Source organism: Melanotaenia boesemani, chromosome 14 (assembly GCF_017639745.1).
Source record: "Melanotaenia boesemani isolate fMelBoe1 chromosome 14, fMelBoe1.pri, whole genome shotgun sequence".
NCBI classification, from domain to species: Eukaryota; Metazoa; Chordata; class Actinopteri; order Atheriniformes; family Melanotaeniidae; genus Melanotaenia; species Melanotaenia boesemani.
In genome coordinates, this window is record NC_055695.1 from 2,255,081 (window position 1) to 2,270,794 (window position 15,714).

The window sequence follows — 15,714 nt, forward strand, 5'->3', positions numbered from 1 at the left end:
TCATTACACAAACAGAGTTAAACAGAAACTGGAGACATTATTATAAACTTACCTGTCAGGAAGCTCCACTTAGACCACTGTTCATGTAACCTGGCTGTCTGGCTGTAGCTACTAGCTAACCGGTTTAAAAAGACAGGGGGATGACTGTGGGATTGAATGGAGTCAGAGCTCCATCTAGTGGACAAACACTGCAAGGACATCATTCTGCACACTCCGACACTTAACAGCATTTACTGTTTTTTGAGAAAGTACGACAAAATCAGAATAGAAATCTTCAAAACAACGACCGCTATTGGCCATTTTGAAAAGGGCTAATATCGGCCGATTAAGCTGGTTTCACCCCAGGCAGGCCTTCGGCTGCCATGTACGGGAATAATCAGTCTGTTTTATTCAGACTGCACAGACAATAAAAAGCAGCCGTCTGGACACTAGATGCTCACAAAGCTTTTGATCCAGTAGAACCAGCTTATTTATCTCATGTTCTTAGACTGTTTGGTTTTGGGGAAATTTTTATAAAATGGATTAAAATGATTTATGAAGCACCGGAATCACAAGTTATAACCAATAATATGGCATCAAGCAGCTTTGAACTGCATCGAGGGGAAGACAGGGAGATTGCCCCTCCCCTTTATTTTAACTTTAAAACCACTTGCTGCTGGTTTCAGAGCGCTGACATTCGGGATCTTATATTCATCATCTCCAACCAGCGATCTTTTCCATATGGCGTCTCCTGGCCTCGGGAACGAGCTTGTCCCTGTAGCGCACGTCGTTTGTTTAAATACTTATCCATCTGCAAGGTCAGGTTTTTCTCTGTGGCCTCAGAAAATGGCGCCAGCGTGTTGTTTACATTCCGGAATGCACTGCGCAATGGCGTCGGTTCCCATGGCCACACAGGAAGTGATGCAGCAGGAACTTCCTGTTTTTCTGTGAGCCAATAAAATGGTGGTGTGTTTACAAAGCTAACTGATTCCCCATCTCAACCCAGCTGTTTGCTTCCACGGTGGCAGTATAAGTAAGCTAACGTCTTATGTACGTTGTTAGAATATATATTGCTGATTATTGTGCTGATTCATAAGTTGATTTGTATACTTTATTTATATACTCACTGCTGCACATTTGTTGTACATGTTTACCTTATCATGTACCTGGTTATTTCTTTCATGCAATATTCACATAATTTGCGCCACAACCTGAAAATATATTAGCGATACGAGGCAGAGTTTAGCTGGCTCTGAGTCTCGGTACAGGACAGGAGAAACACTGGAAGCTATAGTACATTATTACTTATTTACACTGGATTGTGAATTCCTAATTACACTCACTGAACCGTTTAAAAAAGGCTTTGTTCTCGTTTATTTTTACATGTTGTTGGACCAAGGTGGTCAAGCTGTTTTTCCCAGTTTCAGCCCTTCATTATATTACATGGGGTGTTATACTCCTACTGTATCCCACTGAACCAGGACAAGTGTTGTTATATTTTCACGTTTGACTGAGCTTGTGAAGCTAATTTAAGAGTGTTAAAATGTATTTTTGATTGCTGTGCTGGGGCACAGTTGTTAAATAAATAATTCAGTATATTTATGTAAAAATTAGAAAAGATTTTTTTTAAGTCAAGTCTGATGTTGCCTTCCACATAAGAAAGATTTCAGTCTTTCCCAACAATGAGACATCATTGGTTGGACACTTCAGCCTGCTTTTCTGTATCGGATCAGATCGGTATCGGCCCATACTCAGTGGATTGGTGCATCCCTACTGGTAACTGAAGTGTTAGATATTCGAAGATACTGTCCACCTCTGAGAGACTCACCTGTCTTACCAGCTGTGACATCACCAGCTTAGTTGTTACCAAGCAACAAAGACAACACCTGAATGCAGTCATTGTGATCTCTGGAGATTTCAGCCACACCTTTTCATCTTTTGTCCCTAGAGGTGTATCCTTCAACAATAAAACTTCCATTTAGGGATAAATAAAGTTTCATTTGCATGATGATGGTTTAGCGTCCAGTCTGGGACATACCATGATGACAGCTGGAACCATGACTGGTCTGGGAGGTGCAGTGGACCCTCGTCTGCAGATATATTTCTATTCCATTTCTAATCCTTGCAATAACATCGTCTGGACATGCAGATTTTGAGCAAACAGAATGTTAATGAGATGCGTTTTTTACAAGGAGCACAGGGGCCCCTAACTTAAATTTTTAGGAGCGCAAGCAGAAAATTTAGGGGTGCACACTGAAATCACCATTTCCTCTCATTTTCACTGTATTAGTGATAAAAACTTCAACAATAAATTCAGAAATGACAACGTTTACAATTCACATTTTTTTGTGCAGCAGCTGACGTAAAAACCATCTTACTGGCGGCACGAATACAAAACAAGTAGAAATAGAAGCTGTCAAATAAAATCTGTTTTATTTTCACTTTGTAGTCGAAGCAGAACGGCATCTTTGTCCCCGTCATCAAGGGCTGCTCGATTATGGGAAAAATGATAATCACGATTATTTTGACTGAAATAGAGATCTCGATTATTTAACACAATTAGAGAAAGAGAGAGAGTGTGTGGGGTGGGGGTGGTCTGTGTATGTGTGTTTGTGTGTGTGGGGGGTGTCAGTGTGACATTTGAAGCTTGTCTGTGGTAATACAGACTAGTTTCCTTCCACCAGCTCACCATAGCTCTTGTTTGTCTCAGACCAGCAGCTTTGTTCTGCCCGGTGTGATCTGGAAAAAATTAGTCTGGAGACATTTTGTTTTCACGTTGAAATCCGTGTCAATGAAATGTAGCGTGACGTTAATATACGGCTCTATGGTGCAGCTTGACCACAGGTCCGTAGAGGTGGTGAAATATTGGACTGTAACCACGTCCTTCACACCACCCTCACCACACTCATCATCCAGGGCAGAAGAGATGCTCCACTAACATGGAGACGAGAAGGCCGTGATGCCGTTTGTCCAACGTGTTGATGAGTTTCTTAAAGGTCCCATATTATGCAAAATTCACTTTTTAATGGTTTTGGAACAGTCATACTGGTCCCCCCGCATGTGTAGGAGACCCGTAAGTGTGAAACTCTTTCAGGCGCTCTCTCTCCCCCCTGCTCCACCTCTAGGGAAGTAAGCGCTGAAATGAGCTTGTTTGAAAGCGTGTACGTTATGACGTCATAAGGGACAATAACCACTCCCCACAGAGCGATGGACCCGTCTACCGGCTCTCAAAGCCCGCCCTCTAAAAATCACCTAGCGCCCAGTGTTTTTCCCTCTTCGGCAACCCTCGTTAGCGGACATGGCTAAGCGACAGAAGCACTGTTCTGTTTGTGGCTGCATAAATGAACACGAAAACGTTTTTTTACTTCCATCCACTGAACCCACGAGGACTGAGTGGATTAATTTTATTTTTGGAGGAAATGTACCCGGAAAACTTCCAAAGGTTTTGCATGTCTGTGGCCAGCATTTCAAAGAGGACTGTTTCCACAACATGGGGGCATGGAAAGCAGGCTTCGCCAACCGTTTGAAGCTGAAGCCAGGTTCAATACCAACTGTCCGTGACACAGCTGGAGAGGTAAGAGCTGGCAGTTATTTTATCGTTTCGGCCTTATTAGTCTGATAGCTTGAAAATATATTAACCTGTCAATCACCTCATGACGGGCGATGCGATGGGCGGAGCCAACAGCTGAGCTGCTCCACCAGGGTTCCGCCCACCATAAACGGCACATTTCTGAAGCTGCTAAAAAGAGGGAGGTGAAGAGAAGCCGCTGCACTCAAACTGAGGGTCGATTTGTCCATACCATGGCGGAAATATTTCATTTAGATATTAATGAATGGTCTCAGATTGGGAATAAAGTGTATAATATGGGACCTTTAAATCCGGGTTGTTCACTGTTAACTGAGAAAAAGTTCTGTTTGTTTATAACGTTTTTCTCTCTGTGTCTCTGGATTATTTAGTCGCGACTCACAAAAATTTAACATTTTTCTATTTTCTTGTGTCGTGTCGAAAGCCCCCATGTGAACGTCTGCGTGAACGAGCGCAACGTTTCACATGCACGAATGTCGCCTGTCGCTAGGCTGGAGGAGGACGGCGATTTCCGCCTCATCACGCAAGTTCCATAGAAAATGATGGAGGAGCAACATCGCCTCCCGTGTGTCCAGCCCATAACTGGTGAGGTGTTTGCAACTGAATAAAACTAAAGTAGACGGGGCAGTGGGAGGAGTCTGCAGCAGTGGGAGGAGTCTGCAGCAGTGGGAGGAGTCTGCAGCAGAGCACTGCGATGCCAGCTGCGCTCCATTTGCAACTGAAAACAGCACGAGAGGAAACTGCAAAGGACAAAAATAATAGGATCCTTTCATTTTTATGATTGTTGAAAACCCAGATCGTAATTGCGATTAAAATTCGATTAATCACCCACCCCTACCATCATCCCCCACAGGGCATGGTATGACTGGTCCATGTCGTTCCTGGAAATAAACAGCTTCAGAGACTGATACCTCAGAATAATAAGTTCCCCCAAGACCCGCCTCTTTCCACACATAAGCCAATCACAGTGCTCGTTCGTCCCCGCTCACACGCTGTCGTCTTCTTCGTTGGTGTTCGTCTCCTTTTCTTGTATTGAAGTTAGTTTGAGGCAAACCAGCAGCTAGTTTGTTATTACTGTGAACTACTGGGCTGAAGAGAGGAGCAGAAGTTTGTTAGCGACTAAATAAATTCAGTCACAACTCCTACAAGAAAAGTTTGCAGTCTGTAACCCCTGATTTCACCAGGTGTGTGTTAGCCACGTTACGGCTGCGCCACGGCCTCTGCTGCTATTCGCGGCCGTTTTCGTTTTTTTTGGTTTGGTTTCCACCAGGCGTCGCAGTGCATATCAGAAGCGCACTGTTGCGACACTCCACTAAATTTATGCACCAAGTCTATTTTTGACGAGTCACGCATCCAGAATGCGTCAATTCCGCAGTTCAGATAGAAGCAGACAGGAAATCAGACACAGGAGCGGTGTAAAAGCTTCTGATATTTTTCAAAATAAAAGATTTCATGCAGATTTGCTTTGCTGAACCATGAAAACATTAGGTGTTTAACCGCTCAGGGGGTCTCAGTGTTTTTGTCATCATGGACAACGTCTCCACTCCTCCTGTGATTTCGTGGATCCTGCTAGGTGGACTGCACTCGCAGGCTCTCCACACCTGACACGCTCCCTGTAAATATTGCCGCACCACGGAGGTCGGAACAAAACCGTGGCGCACACGCACCCGGTGTAGAGGAGGGGTAACAGAGCCTATTAGTTCTTGCCTATAAAACGTTAATCATTAAATTAAAAAAACACTTTACGATGCAACTCACACAGTTTGTCATCATCTGGCTTAAATCCAAAATACTTCCACACCGCTGACGAATGCAAACATTTTTTGGGAACGAGTTTGGTTCGGGTGAGGGGGGGACTCGCCACTACGGCTTGAATTTTCTTTGTTAAGCATTTAAACCTTCGTCCCACAGACTTTCCTCTGTTTTCGCTCTCGCTCACTCTTCCCAAACACTGGCCTGCAGGCGGCTTCCTCCACTGAATCACATGATGTAACGCTGCTTCATCGTTGGTTGAGGGAGGAGGCAACAGCAGTGCTGCGTTTGAGGACGCTTGAAAAAATCCGGGAGGAAATTAGGAGCGTTAGTTTGTGATGCAGCTTGTGATATAAAATGCTTTAGAATCGCTGTGTAGAAATGAGATGACGTGCATGTGTGGACCGAGATCGCGATTTTTTAACGATTTATTGTGTAGCCCTAGCCCATAATCAAATAAAAAGGAAGAGAACACGTTTGTAAATTGTTATTATTATTAACATTATTTTTATTTTATTGACTGAATATTTGCTGCTTTAATCCAGATGAGTGTTGAAAAGTTTTTTCAGCACCACAGACTTCGTCCAGGAGACGGAGCATCAGTCTGAAATAAAACGGTCAAATGGCTGTGGCAGCTCAGGGCTGTTCATGACAGAAAGGCCAGGACGATAAGACACCAACAGGTCAGGTGGAAACAGATTAGTTCTTTAAAGAATTAAGATTGAGCTGAATCATTTCGAATGCTTCTTGTAGCTTTAAAATGGTCTCAGCAGGCGACTCTGAACAACAATAGATCAGCATACAGGTGTATATTTAAAATGGCAGCTCAGAAAGTGTGTGTTTGAACACCACCAGCTGCACACACTGCATACACCAGATGACCTCCACCAACCACCACGACACTGCAGCGCTCCTCCCTCACCAGGAGAGCACCACATGCTGCTACCTGGTCTGTGGGAACCACTGAACGTCGCGTCCATCGTGCAGCTGAATCTCCGCCATTGTAGGAATTTCTGAGTCGTTTACGGCTTAAAATAAATCCAATATTCTTTGTAGGTTTTATTAACATGTATCTGAGATCTGAACTGTAAGATTTAGAGACTCCACTGAATGAAAAGGTTCAATCAGGACATTTAAAAAGTTTTTTTAGAAAAGTTTTCTGTGTTTTTAATCACAGCACTTTGCTCATTTATGGAAAACTGGTTAGCAATGAAGTTTGGAAATACAACGTGACGTCACAGCCAAGCGCAGCTGTCACATGATGCTTCAGTTATTTAGTCATTATGAGACGTGTCATATTCCCACTGTAAGGGCAGGGCGCCGGTTACAGCTGCAGAGTTGCTGAATACATGAGCAGAGCTGATTCCTGGGACTTACATACAGAAACAGACGATTTTTAGTCCACTTTATTCCATCCATCGATCTACGATAGCCTGATGGATGGATGGATGGATGGATGGATGGATGTTGGGTTGGTCATACATTCACAAACCCCCCTCCCCACCCAAAAAAAATAAATTCCATAAAAAAAGAACCTAAGAAACCTGCAAGTTCACCACTGAAAACATTTTTCTAACCTTTTTTAAGCCATGAACAGTAAATAAATACATTTTTTTTCCTCTCCAGGCTTCCGTAGACGAAGCTTCTGCTGTTAGCATGTCGGCTTTAGAAAAACACACAGCTGACAAATTCTCTGCAGATGATGTTTGTGTGTGTTTACTTTCTGTCCCTGGCAACACATTAACACACACACACAAGCATTAACACACACGACAGAAAATGACGATGACATCATCTATTTCCCAACACCGTAACTACAGCCAACAAGAAAAAACTCTGAGTCTGTGATCCTCCACGAGGAAGCGTGTGCGCACACGTGTGTGTTGGTGTGTGTGTGTGTGTGAGAGAGAGAGAGAGAGAGAGAGAGAGAGAGAGAAACATGCATGCCTTCAGGTAAAGTTGTAGAAAATATGCAAATCAAGTTAAAGCAAACACGAAATATCTGCATACATCTCGTTATTCTTGTGGAAATAAAAAGCAGAGCAGCTCCGTCCAATTCATTACCCAGAATTCCACAGTGGTGATGTCACCATTATAGATGTTCTTGCTACCATCAGGATTGTTCTGCTTTAATTTCCCATCAATGTAAAAGCGTAAAACTTTGTTGGGTAAAGAATAAATAAATCCTACAAATTACAGACATGAAAACGGGTCAGGGGTGGCAAAGGTCAGAAGGATACAACCCCTCTAGGGGGGTCCTGGGCATGCTCCCCCAGAAGAAAATTTTGAACATGTTGTATTTAAAAGCATCAGTCTGGTGCACTTTAAGAAAACATCAAGCAGAGTTCCAGGCCAGTATGAATGTTTATTAAAGTTTCCAACTCATCTGACAGATGAAGTGACAGCTCTGACCTTCTAATCTGAGCCAAGACCAGTTCCAGCTGCACATGATACCTGCATCCAGGTGTTTGAGCACCACAGCATCTTTCTCTCCTAACACACTCGTTCTGGTAATACAGGGTAGTATCAGGGTTAACTGACAGCATATTCGTTCAGACGTTGTGTTCTACACCTACAGACATCTTTTCACTGGAAAAACCTGATGTCAAAACACAAATTTATGCCAAGTGTAGAAAAGGAACGTTTTACAAGTTCAGAGAAATAAAGCAAAGGCCTACCCTACCCCACAGAGTAAACCTACCCCAATCCACAGAGTAAACCTACCCTGTCCCACAGAGTAAACCTGCCCCAATCCACAGAGTAAACCTACCCTGTCCCACAGAGTAAACCTGCCCCAATCCACAGAGTAAACCTACCCTACCCCACAGAGTAAACCTACCCCAATCCACAGAGTAAACCTACCCTGTCCCACAGAGTAAACCTGCCCCAATCCACAGAGTAAACCTACCCTGTCCCACAGAGTAAACCTACCCCAATCCACAGAGTAAACCTACCCCAATCCACAGAGTAAACCTACCCTGCCCCACAGAGTAAACCTACCCTGCCCCACAGAGTAAACCTACCCCAATCCACAGAGTAAACCTACCCTGCCCCACAGAGTAAACCTACCCTGCCCCACAGAGTAAACCTACCCCAATCCACAGAGTAAATCTGGAAATAGGCAAACTTCTCGAAAAAGGTGAGGGATTTTCATGTCTGATATTACGTGAAATATACTGGACTGATTTCCCACTTTATGTCCTGCGTTACAGGTGGTGAGACGTCCTCCACAAATCTTGGTCATTCATTCTAGAAGCAAAGAAATCTGACAAGAATGATATAGGCCCCATCCACGCAGAGATAAAACCATTTAGTTTTTAATCTAAGGGCTTTGTGGAGATGCAAGTTTTTCCAGAAAGGTGTGTCCACCCAATTCCTGGTAAAATGATGTAGTATCAACACCAGAAATATAGCAAAAGCTGGGAAGAAGACATGGAGCATGCTCAGATGCAAACAAACAATAGGAAAGCAGAAGAAGAGCTAATGCTTTCACACAGACACGGCTCTGGTTCTGTTCTGGTTATGTCATCAGGTTCAGCTACAAGCTACGTTTTCCCAAAATAAACAAAACGTTCAGACGACTGAGTGAAGACGTCAGTACGAGCTTCCACAAACCACCTACCACAATTTTAATTGGTTGCCAGGCAACATAACAACACAGATAGAAAGATGGATGTCTCCAAGATCCAGCTCCACTTAGTCTGAGCCTTTTATCCATCGCAGTATTCCTTCCTTCTGAAGCTTATTGATTATTTGGTCTGGTGTTTGTTTTTGTTAACTTTATTGAAACAGAGCACCTGTAAATGTAGGCGGGGCCTAAATCTTTTAGTTTGGTGGAACAACTTTTCCTCTGCAGTCTGTTCCGACTCTAACACGGAACGAAAAACAAAGCAACACCAGAGGAAACACATGGATGTTGTTCAACTTGGTTTTCCTTCCTGATCTGATGAGATGGTTCACACCCGATCCCATATGGATAGCGACCATTTTTCCGGATCTCTACGATGAACTGTGATGCTTAATACCACCATATATTGTAAAAGTGTATAATGGTGACATCGCTGTTCACAGTGTTTTGCAGTGGGTAGATGTGTTAGTGTGTCTGCTCTCATTTCTAACAGCAGCAGCAGAAAAACATCTGTCGGCGTTTCCCGTGACGCTCCGTCCAGCTCAACACGTCCCTCCCGGCTCAACGCGTCCCTCCACCGGCTCAGCGCGTCCCTCCCCGGCCTCAAGCGCGTCCCTCCCCCGGCTCAACGCGTCCCTCCCCGGCTCAGCGCGTCCCTCCCCGGCTCAGCGCGTCCCCTCCACCGGCCGGCTCAGCGCGTCCCTCCCCGGCTCAGCGCGTCCCTCCCCGGCTCAACGTGTCCTCCCCGGCTCAGACCTTTCCCCCCTGAAGAACGAGGTGCTGGCACCAGAGGGACTGAAAACATGAGAAATGAGAGCAGGACGTCCAGATTGACAGGGCAGCGTAGTCCACATCAAATCAGACGTCTTTTTATAAATGTAATTTTACAAGAACTGTTGCTGCAGAGCTGAAGGTTCTTCACTTTCATTTCATTCCTATGCAGGAGTTGATTTTGCCAGCCTGGAACTTTGTGAAAACAGGCAGAAGGTTCAGGTCCTCCAAGACTGGATGGTGGTTTATAACTGTTAAAATATCCTTTTTCATTTACCTTTCAGGACTGATCCACCATGAGCTAAAAAGTTGTTTCCGTTTCTGTCACAGAACCCTGATCCGACCCCAGATCATCAGAACCCTGATCCGACCCCATACCGCCAGAACCCTGATCCAACCCCATACCGCCATAAAAAAAAAAAATACAGAGTGAGACATTGTCTTCTTTTTTTTTTTTTATCTCTGCTGAGAGTTGCACATGTGCCATAAAGTCCGCCAGGGGAAAAATATGGTGGCAGACTAGGGAGGAAACGGTGGCAGAGGACGTTAAAAGTCTGAAATAACTTCACGTTAAACTTACAAAATAAATTAAATACATGAGGTTTGTAAAGCGGACCTTGTGTACCACGGAAGTACGTCTGCAATCCTCGAACATTTAAAGAGGAGGAACGTCGGACTTACTTAACAACCTCATGCAAGATTTCAAAGCTGAAAGTGAAATAAGATCCATTTAAAATAATTATGAGATACATAATCTGATTGGTGGACTAGTCGTTTTAATAGTCGGTGACTAATCGACCATCAGAATAGTCATTAGTTGCAGCTCTATTCCTGACAACAGTCTGGATGCTCCTTTTGTTCGTTGCTCCTTTACTTCCATCAAAGATGTGGAACACTGAGTGGTCTGACCTCAGTCCAGGTCTGTGATGGTCCAGTCCAGATGCCTCCGAGTCCAGAGAAGCTGACAACGTCTCTAGAACTCTGGTCCAGGTGAACATGCAGCTTCTTTTCTGCTCAGTAAAGTCTGAAGTGACGTCTGTGAATGTAACTCTGTACTGTAGAGCTGATGATGGTTTCCATGGTAACCCTTGCTCATCAGCTAGTGATGATGATGCTTCTGGATGCAGGTCCATCTGAGGGATCAGAGACCTGAACAGATCGGAAACATTTCCCGCATGTTTTGCAGGAATCTGTTGGTCTTAGACCTGCTCCCTCGTCCTGCACACTGAAACATCTCCAGAGTCCTGGATGGTTTAAAGACACTCCGACTGTATGTAAATCCTTCAGTCTTTCTCGGGTGAACTTTTGGAGACACAAACTGGATGACATGACTCTACATGGAGCTAATTAAGGACCAAGTAAAAGACAAATATTAACTAAATATCTTGATTTGAGTTTTTTATGTTTTTATTTCCCAAAATGCAAATTGGTGCTGATTGATGAATCAAACATCTTCCTCATCGGACTGATGCGACAAAGAGAAAACAACAGATCCGCATCAGACGGAACAAAAACTACTTCGATGCTGCAGTAACTTGGCATGTAAGAAGTAATCTTCAGAGTGGGTCGACCATCACTGCAGGGTCCCTCCTGTGTTCACGCTTTACGCTCAGATTATCTGTCATGGTGCACTTTTAACCTTCATCACTGACCAGTTTTGGGTTAGAACATTCTCCTCTCTGCAGCAGGCAGCAGCCACAATGACTGAGCGAAATCTGAATGTGGTCGCTTTTGATGCCAAACAAGTTCAGATATTTTCAGTCAGGCAACTAGAAACACCCCGAATGCACCGATGAAGACCTGCTGCAGTCTGCTGATGAAGATGACATCAGCTGACTCACTCCTGTGTTGCATCATAGTTCAGAACTGGACGGGCTTCATCTGTCAGCTTACATAAGCACTGTGTAATGTAATTACTACGATCCTGCGGTATCCAGGCTGCTCTAAACTGGTACCGGGTCAGAACCACACAACACAGACGAGGAGGGTGAGTCGGCCCGAGTCCGGCCCAAAGTTAACAAGAATTCTTAACATTTTACACAAAGTTTAAGAGCAACAAACTGTTTAAATTTACCCATGACGTTCTGCCGCCCTGAGCTCAGGCTGACAGGCTCACACAGGCTAAAACACCACTCAGCCATGACACTGAAGTTAGCTTCTGATTCACAGCTCACAGTCACAGGGGCTGTTTTAAAAGGGACATTTCACTCATTTATTTTCACATGTAGACCACTAGAGAAGGAAGACTGGACCAAAAAACACTCAAATTACACAAATCTGTGCCAGTAATACAGAATCTATCCAGTCCAAACTACTGTGTTTGTTTTTTCTTCTTATATGGACCTGTTGATGCAGTCTAGCCACCAAACAAGCAGCAAGATTTCCTTTAACAGAAAAATGTTTTAAAGAACATTCATTTCTCTTTTTTTCCATGGCAGGACAAGATGTTAATCCTAGAGATGAGAATCACAAGAATCTCCAGCTCTCCTGTGACTGTGTGATCTCGCAGATTTAGCTGGGCGGACTGCAAGCGTCCGCGTCTGACGCGCCTGGTGTGAACGGACCCACCAGGTCGGAAGAAAGGCTGCAGCCGGAACGCAGCGCACACGGACCGGTGGAAAATGGCCTCAGCTTCAAAACACAACGCAGGTAGAACATAAAACTGAAACCAGTCCTGGACAGTACTGGTCTCACACAACGGAAAAACCAAAGAAATTAGCATCCTGAGCCAAAACCGTACAGAGACTAACATGTCCTGGAAAGTACCATCAGCTGTTTCATGAAGTAGATTAACAGCATCTCTGTCCTCTGAAGGGCAGACTTAACCAGGGTAAAAGCTGCTAAACGGTTTTCTGAACTGGTTCTAAGGTGGTCCAGAGAAAAATGCCACTTTATAGACTTCAAAATAAAAAAACATTTTTTTATGCTTTAAATCATAAACTATATTTTCTGAATACCTAAATAAAGGTCAGGTTTCCCAGGTGTGGAAAGGGAAGCCAACTTCAAGCTGGCCACTCACCGCATCTTTCTCCTCCTCTCCGCCCTCCTGCTGCTCCACGCTGCACAGCTTCCTCTTGTTTGCTTGTTCTCCGTCCTCTTCATCTTCCTCCCCGCCGGTTGAACACTTGCGGTAAATGTGGGCGGGTTCGGTTCAAACGTTGGTCCTGTGTGATCTCGCGGGTCGCTGGGCTGGTGTCCACTCCACTGCCAACGGCAGATTCCCCGCTTGTTGCTGCAGTTCGTGGAGCTCACTCGTGGATCTCCAGACAGCTCTTCCCGCTCAGCAGCCGGCTCCGCGGCAGCGGTTAGCCTTTGCCGACCTCCTACCAATCTGGAAAAGCCGACGTGACAAGCTGTCAATCAGTCCCGCCACACAGCAGCCACCGGCGTCTCCTCCAAGACAATAAAAAGGGGTGTTTGTGATCGTTCACGCGGAGAGTTCCGCGTGAAAATCGTCCATATCAATCTGGCAACACCAGCCTTAAACGCAACTAGTTAGTTAGCCAGTTAGCAGCGGTTAGCTATGAGAGCTAGCGGAGCTGTTAGCCAGACCGCTAACGTTTACCTGCCCGGGATCAGAACACCGTGACACCCATGACAAAGCGGGTTCCACTCCCAACGGAAGGTTACGGACTTTCCCCACTGACCTCCGCTTTTTCACCTGTCCGTCAAGTCGCTCCTCGGAGCTGCGCGTGAGCCGTTATTGTTCCTCCATCCTCGGATAAACACTGAGCTCCGCGCGGAGACACCGGGTGAAGCTCTCTGGTGACCTATAGAAGCACGACACAGCACGGCTCAGCCTGTTTCCTGACTCGGCCACGGACGGTGAGGTGTCAAGCTAACCGGAAGAAGAATACCACATCCGGTTGATTTCACATTGCTAAGACAACAATGTGTGTGTGTGTGTGTGTGTGTGTGTGTGTGTGTGTGTGTGTGTGTGATGCAAGGCTGTTTCCCTGAGTCAGCTTCAGTAAGGGCATGAGCATTTGCTTCTTGGTTACACAAAAAAGAAAGAAAGAAACATCCTCCAATGTTCTTTGGATCCTTGGCAGCCATCATAATACACAATTCATCCCATATATTTTGCATGCACACACACCCACACACACACACTTTCACCAGATTGAGGTAAATTTTATTTATATAGCACATTTCCCACAATGAGCCCAAAGTGCTTTGCAATCTAAAATACAGCTAAGTAAATAAAAAAAAACGACAGCTATGCAAGATACAATTAAAACAATACAATAATAAATAAATAAGAGAAGACTAAACACACTAACACGCTTATTATACAGTCACTGTGTTGTCCTGCAGGTTTAGTCAGCAGTAGCTACAGACACTTTTATATACGTGTTCCTGGTGTTGATGATGATAGTTTTTTTCTCAATTTGTCTTCCTGTAGGTGCTCCTGATGGTTATCCACTTTGTTTTCCTATAGAGCTGTAGGGTGATTTCTATTAAGCTTCTTTACTAATGTAGCAGCTGGTTGGTTTTACTCTGAGATTTATTAAATAGTTGTTGGTTTCTATTGCATCAAGATTAATTTATAACTCAGTAATAAACAAATGAAAAGATAAATGATAATATTGAAGGGGAGCCTGATATTCACACAGCTCTTCATGGCAAAACAAATATGTTCAACTCAGCACGTGATCCATCATTCTGCCGTCACGATGCCGGACAGGACACGGTTAAAGGAAAGGGAAGATTTAAAAAAAAGGATTCTCAAGTCAACAGAAAACAGGATCAGAACTCTGAGAAAATTATAAGTTTATTTTGAAAGGGATTTAAATCTACTTCCTGTTTTGTGGTTTTTGCTTCACCAACAGATTTTGCTTTGGTTTATTCTTTAGTTAAATCTTTCCTTAAACTTATTATCTGCAAATCACACAAACGGTGTCAGTAAATCTTCAGAATGAACTCAGTAAAAAGATTCCTGAGTTGGAATAAAACTCGTTCATGTGTTTGTTGTTTATTTCTGGATGAATCTGACAGTTACAGCAGTTTAGTTGGAGTCTGCTGCCCCCTGCTGGCCAACGAAAATACCTTAAATGAGATTTAACCGGTTTTATGAGTCATTTTTACATTTAGATCATATAGAATAATGATAGTCACAGTTTGCGTATGAGAGGTAATTTTATCCTCAGTGGATATAACGGCTCAGTCGCTGATCATGGTGTCATGATGCGATTCGACTTATTTCTGTAACTTCGTACACACTGGCAGTGAAAACTGAAATCTGTCTCAGAGGAATCTGTGTCCAGACTTCAGCTGCTCAGCAGTCAGTGGCTGTTGTCTGAGACACACGTGGATCTCTCAAATGTCTCTAAAACTCCAACATCCACCTCTGCATCAGTACCACCATCACACGGATGAAGGCCTCCATCCCATCACACCGAACAGCCCGGATGATCCATCACATCTTTGGAGCAAAGCATGATTTTTTACCAAAAGCTGCTGAACATTGGACTCATCATGAACTTGAGCTATTTCTGCACAGATATCTTCCTCCTTGTGTATTCCAGTTTCAGGTTCAGGTTCTGGATCCAGTGGTGGACTGTCCTGAATGATAATGCTTCTGGTCCTTCTGAGTCCTTGATCGTGGTGTCATTCTCCTGCAGGGCTGTCTGAGGACTGGAAGGTCCCGAACATCCAACTGTGGGTTCTGTCCTTGTCCTCTGCACTCTGAGATGTCTCCAGACCTGAGTCTTTTCCCATCATTCTGCTCTGTAGATGCTGGATGACCAAACATCTGATCAAGGACAGAAAGGAGGTCACTGAATTCAAACGGCTCAAAAAGTGTTTCAGTTATTATGTATGTAGCTCAAACATTTTAGTTTTAACTTAAACTTGTCACTCATGTTTTATACGCTTACGGTCCTCTTCATCAGGACCGCCTTCTAGTACCGGGTCGTCCTCTTCATCAGGACCGCCTTCTAGTACCGGGTCGTCCTCTTCATCAGGTCCACCTACTAGTACCGGGTCGTCCTCTTCA

At 44.3% G+C, this 15,714-nt stretch overlaps 1 protein-coding gene across 3 annotated transcripts in view; it reads right to left on the bottom strand.

Moving 5' to 3' along the window:
- mast2 (microtubule associated serine/threonine kinase 2) overlaps positions 1-12,859 on the bottom strand; it is a 193,746-nt gene extending 180,887 nt beyond the window's left edge. For 2 of the 3 annotated variants that reach the window (XM_042006038.1, XM_042006037.1), the window contains exon 1: positions 12,736-12,770. The gene's annotated coding sequence lies outside the window, so the exon portion shown is untranslated. Of the gene's footprint in view, positions 1-12,735 lie in introns of all 3 variants that reach the window. The other variant, XM_042006040.1, reaches the window with a different exon arrangement.
- Positions 12,860-15,714: the final 2,855 nt, after the last annotated feature.